Genomic DNA, 6,354 nt, shown 5'->3' on the forward strand with positions numbered 1-6,354 from the left:
CTATAATGATAGGAAAATCTCAGAGAGGAGAGGGTTTGGGAAGAAAGATAAGGAGTTGTGTTTTGGAAGTGTTAAGCTTGAGGTGATGGGAGGACATACAGATAGAGATGTCTTGAAGGCAGGAGGAAATGTGAGAGTGCAGAGAGGGAGAGAGATCAGGGCTGGAGATGTAGATTTAGGTGTCATCCACATACAGGTGGTAGTTGAAGACATGGGAGCAAATTAGTTCTCCAAGGAAGTGGGTGTAGATGGAATCCGGTCTCCCCCAGTGCTGTGATAGCTAGCAGTTCATTAGCTAACCAAGCTGTTCTCCTTTTAGATCGATGACTATTGATGATTCTGCAATATCATCATATTCCATGACCTGACTGGTATTTTCTGAGACTAAGTACCTTTTCTTCTATTTGTTTTCAACACCAAAATTGTTCTGCACATCAGTCACAGTTTTTAGTTTAGTTTGGGACAGGCAGGCAAGTTCTAGGGACAAGTTCTTGTGTCAGTCAATCAATCAGTCATATTTATTGAGAGATTACTGTGTGCAGAGCACTGTACTAAGCCCTCAGGAGAGTGCAATACAATAAGAAACACATTCCCTGCCCACAATGAGTTTGTAGTTTAAAGGTGGAGACAGACATTAATATAAATACATTCATTGCAGTTTCCTCATCTGTAAAATGGGGCTCGCACTTCATTATTATTATTATTATTATTATTAGCTTGCATTTCAATCATTCATTCAATCATATTTCTTGAGCACTTACTGTGTGCAGAGCACTGTACTAAGCGCTTGGGAAGTACAAGTTGGCAACATACAGAGATGGTCCCTACCCAACAGCGGGCTCACAGTCTAGAAGGGGGAGACAGACAACCAAACAAAACATATTAACAAATTAAAATAAATAGAATGAATATGTACAAATAAAATAAATAAATAAATAGAGTAATAAATACGTACAAACAAATATACATATATACAGGTGATGTGGGGAGGGGAAGGAGGTTTGGCGGGGGGGGTGGGGAGGGGGAGAAGAGGGAGAGGAAGGAGGGGGCTCAGTCTGGGAAGGCCTCCTGGAGGCGGTGAGCTCTCAGTAGGGCTTTGAAGGGAGGAAGAGAGCTAGTTTGGCGGATGTGCAGAGGGAGGGCATTCCAGGCCAGGGGGATGACGTGGGCCAGGGGTCGATGGTGGGACAGGCAAGTACGAGACACAGTGAAGAGATTAGCGGCAGAGGAGTGGAGGGTGCAGGCTGAGCTGTAGAAGGAGAGAAGGGAGGTGAGGTAGGAGGGGGCGAGGTGATGGACAGCCTTGAAGCCGAGGGTGAGGAGTTTTTGTCTGATGCGTAGGTTGATTGGCAGCCACAGGAGATTTTTGAGGAGGGGAGTAGCATGCCCAGAGCGTTTCTGCACAGAGACGATCTGGGCAGCGGCGTGAAGTATGGATTGAAGTGGGGAGAGACAGGAGGATGGGAGATCCGAGAGGAGGCTGATGCAGTAATCCAGTCGGGATAAAATGAGAGATTGAACGAGCAGGGTAGCGGTTTGGATGGAGAGGAAAGGGCGGATCTTGGCAATGTTGTGGAGGTGAGACCGGCAGGTTTTGGTGATGGATTGGATGTGAGGGGTGAACGAGAGAGTGGAGTCGAGGATGACACCAAGGTTGTGGGCTTTTGAGACGGGAAGGATGGTAGTGCCGTCAACAGTGATGGGAAAGTCAGGGAGAGGGTAGGGTTTGAGAGGGAAGACAAGGAGTTCAGTCTTGGAAAAACCCCAGAGCTAAGTACAGTGTCTGGAACATAGTAAGTGCTTAACAAATACCTTTTAAAAAAAAAGTTGTCAGTTATGGTGTTGTTATGCTTAATATTTCCAATCAGTCAATCAATAATATTTATTGAGTGCTTACCATGTGCAGAGCACTGTACTAAGCCCCTGGCACTTTTGTCTTTTATCTCCTTGTGTCTTTCCATGTGAAGGTTTTGGTCAGAGAGCTACTTCCTTCTTTATGGCAATATGTCACACAGGCCCAGTCTCAGCAAGTGACTCTCAGTCACTCAGTCAATCGTATTTATTGAGCACTTATTGTGTGCAGAGCACTGAATTAAGCACTTGGGAGAGTACAATATAACAATAAACAGACACATTCTCTGCCCAGAAGAAGCTTACAGTCTAGAGGAAGCAACAGACATTAATATAAATAGATAACTTACACTTATGTATATAAGTGCTGCGAGGCTGGAGGTGTGGGGCGGTGAAGATGAATAAAGGGAGCAAGTCAGGGTGATATAGAAGGGAGTTGGAGGAGACAAACGGAAGGCTTAGTCAGGGAAGGCCTCTTGGATGAGATGTGCTTTCAATAAGGCTTTGAAGGCAAGGAGAGTAATTGTCTGTTGGATATGAGGAGGGAGGGCATTCCAGGCCAGAGGAAGGAGTGGCCGAGAGGTCAATGGTGAAATATATGAGATTGAGGCACAGTAAGAAAGGTTAGTATTAATGGGGGCTGGGCTGGGGTGGGCTGCAGGCTGGGGTGTAATAATAATAATAATAATGATGATGGCATTTATTGAGCACTTACTATGTGCAAAGCACTGTTCTAAGCGCTGGGGTGGTTACAAGGTGATCAGGTCCAACGGGGGGCTCCCAGTCTTAATTCCCATTTTACAAACAAGGTAACTGAGGCCCAGAGAAGTTAAATGACTTGCCCAAAGTCACACTGCTGACAACTGGCAGAGCAGGGCTTTGAACCCATGACCCCTGACTCCAAAGCCCATGCTCCTTCCACTGAGCCACGCTGCTTCTCCAGTAGTAGTAGAAGAGTACCGAGGTAGTATTGGGAGACCACTAGCTAGGCCAATAATTTCAAGTGTTCATGAAACAGCATCTTGCCTCTCCTTTTCTCAGCAGCACACCCTACTGTACCCTCATCCAATTTGTTCACACGATCATCTTCTGCGCAGATGGGTGGAATTTTCCCTCGTTAACCTCCAGCTGGGCTGCGGCCATGGTCCGAAGCTTGGGGAAACTTCTTCTTCCAGGCAGGAGTTTGTTCATTTGCTATTTAATCTCCCACCCAATCTTCCAGCCAAAGCTGAACCCATAAGTGATAGTCCCTAACTAATTTTTCTTGGATTCTAAGGCTGGCCCTGGTTGCTAGTAAGCTCATCCTACAGACTGCAAGTTCGTTGTGGGCAGGAAATATGTCTGTTTATTGCTGTATTGTACTCTCCCAAGGGCTTAATACAGTGGCTCTCTGCACACAGTATGCATTCAATAAATACGATTGAATGAGTTCAAGGAGGGAACATGCAGGGAAAAGTGAGGTATAAACCCCAAGTGTGTTTCTTTTCATTTCTCATGCCCTTAAGAAACTCAAAGGCAGTGATGAAACGCTTGAGAAAAATGAAATAGGTGAGAGAAAACAAATATGTCCAAATCATTACAGATGATTTATACCCCTGATAGGATTGTGTGAGGCTCTAACATGCCTGATTTCAGGAGTGGAATTCCCCCTGCAGAGCAACACTGTACAGGGAGTCAATGCTGCTCCTTCTTAAGTAGCACTATTGTTTATTCCTTTTTTAAATGGTATTAAATGCTTATTATGTTCCAGAGACTTCTAAGCATTGGGGTAGATACAAAATGATAAGGTTGGTTACAGTCCCTGTCCCACATGGGTCTCACAGTCTTAATCCCCGTTTTAGATACAAGGTAACTAAGGCACAGAGAAGTTAAGTGCCTTGCTCAAGGTCACACAGCAGAGAAGTGGCGGAGCCAGGATTAGAACCCATGATTTGACTTCCAGTCTGCGCTGTATCTGCTAGACCCCACTGCTTCTCAATTTCCCAACTCAGGTCCTGAAAAGAGTTATTTTCTAGGTGTTGTAAAACAACCCTAAATTGGATGTAATCTCACAGGCATGTCAGTCCACAATCGTTTTGAGGAATGGTAAGTGATTCGAGAGACATAATCTCAGACCCAGGCACTACCCTCCTGTCCTCCCTGACCTTCTGAAGAAGGAGTCCTCTCAGTACTCTTCCAGGAAGGAGAGAGGATGTTTCACCTCATGCCCAGTGTCTTTATAGCTAGTTGGGATAGTAGCATAAAAATACTAAATGAAAAGGACTAGGTGGCTTCCAACTAACCTCATTTTCTCAGAAAAGGTCTTCAAGTCAATCAATCAGTAGTATCACCGTACCTCGCTCTCGCCTGTCCCGCCATCGACCCCCGGCCCACGTCATCCCCCGGGCCTGGAATGCCCTCCCTCTGCCCCTCCGCCAAGCTAGCTCTCTTCCTCCCTTCAAGGCCCTGCTGAGAGCTCACCTCCTCCAGGAGGCCTTCCCAGACTGAGCCCCTTCCTTCCTCTCCCCCTCGTCCCCCTCTCCATCCCCCCATCTTACCTCCCTCCCTTCCCCACAGCACCTGTATATATGTATATATGTTTGTACATATTTTTTTTACTCTATTTATTTATTTAATTTATTTGTACGTATCTATTCTATTTATTTTATTTTGTTAGTATGTTTGGTTTTGTTCTCTGTCTCCCCCTTTTAGACTGTGAGCCCACTGTTGGGTAGGGACTGTCTCTATATGTTGCCAATTTGTACTTCCCAAGCGCTTAGTACAGTGCTCTGCACATAGTAAGCGCTCAATAAATACGATTGATGATGATTAATTGAGCACTTACTGTTTGTAGAGCACTGTACTAAGCACGTGAAAACAGTCCAGATGCCCCTCCATTCTCCGCCACTTCCACGCAAAAGGAACTTCTCTGATGTGGTTGATTTAGATATAAGATTACTCTCCACCCCATTTTTCTGAAATATTTAAAGCCCACAAGACAGCCCAAGCCTAGAGGGCCTAGGGTATTTTCATACTCTCCTCTTCTCTCTCCGGTTTCATGATGAGATAATAATAATGATGGTGTTTGTTAAGCGCTTACTATGTGCCAAGCACTGTTCTAAGTGCTTGGGGGGGGGGGGGGGGGATACAAGGTGATCAGGTTGTCCCATGTGGGGCTCATAGTCTTAATCCCCATTTTACAGAGGGGGTAACTGAGGCCCAGAGAGATTAAGTGACTTGCCCAAAGTTACACAGCTGACAAGTGGAGGAGCTAGGATTGGAACCCATGACCTCTGACTCCCAAACCCATGCTCTTTCCACTGAGCCATGCTGCTTCTCTTGGGAAGACACAGAAAGAACAGATGAAGTTTGATGCTTGATGCAGTAAAGAAGCTGCCTATTTCCTCTCTCCCAGGAGAAACACATCCAAGTCAACTGGGAGATAGGAAACTTATTACCTCAAGGAGTCCTCCTAGATCTGTTTAGAGACCATTCTGCTCAAAAGGCCTCTGAACTTTCAGCCCGGTACTCAAGGAGTCTAAATAGCCTGATTTTAATCTGGCAAGAATAGAAAGCTCTCCCAGTCCCCCCCTTAATTTTTTAACACATTTGTTTAGTACTTAGTATGTGCCAGCCACTGTACTAAGCACTGGGATATATACACAAGATGACCAGATTGGACATAGTCCATATCCCACATGGGACTTCCAACTTTAATCCTCAATTTATAGATGAAAAACCTGAGGCACAGAGAACTGAAGTGACTTACCCAAGATCACATAGCAGAGGAGTGACAGAGACTAGGTTAGAACCTACATCCTCTCTCAGTCCCGTGCTCTTTCCACTAGGCCAAACTGCTTCTCAATTAATGCAATCATCAGTTACTCTCCACTTGCCCATTTTTGTGCTCTGCCTTACCTGTTGGTTGAATCTTGTTCCACCAGCCCTGAGCTTAACCAAGAAAGTGGTCCCTGAGGACAGTCATTTCAGAGGCCCAAAGAGGCCCGGGATGGCAGAAGCAGCATGGCCTAGTGGATAGAGCAAGGGCCTGAGAGTCAGAAGGACCTGGGTTCTAATTCTGGCTCTGCCACCTGTCTGCTGCATGACCTTGGGCAAGTCATTTAACTTCCTGTGCCTCAGTTACTTTATTAGTAAAATAAGGAGGAAGACTGTGAGCCCCTTGTGGGACAAAGACTGTGTCCATCCTGATTATCTTATACCTACCCCAGTGCTTAGAACAGTGCCTGGCACATAGTAAGTGCTTAACAAATACAATTTTTAAAAAGGTTCTCCGGCTAGCAGAACACCGGAACATCAATCAATCAATCAATCGTATTTATTGAGCACTTACTGTGTGCAGAGCACTGTACTAAGTGCTTGGGAAGTACAAGTTGGCAACATATAGAGACTGTCCCTACCCAACAGTGGGCTCACAGTCTAGAAGGGGGAGACAGAGAACAAAACCAAACATATTAACAAAATAAAATAAATAGAATAGATATGTACAAGTAAAATAAATAAGTA

This window comes from Tachyglossus aculeatus, chromosome 3 (assembly GCF_015852505.1).
Source record: "Tachyglossus aculeatus isolate mTacAcu1 chromosome 3, mTacAcu1.pri, whole genome shotgun sequence".
NCBI classification, from domain to species: Eukaryota; Metazoa; Chordata; class Mammalia; order Monotremata; family Tachyglossidae; genus Tachyglossus; species Tachyglossus aculeatus.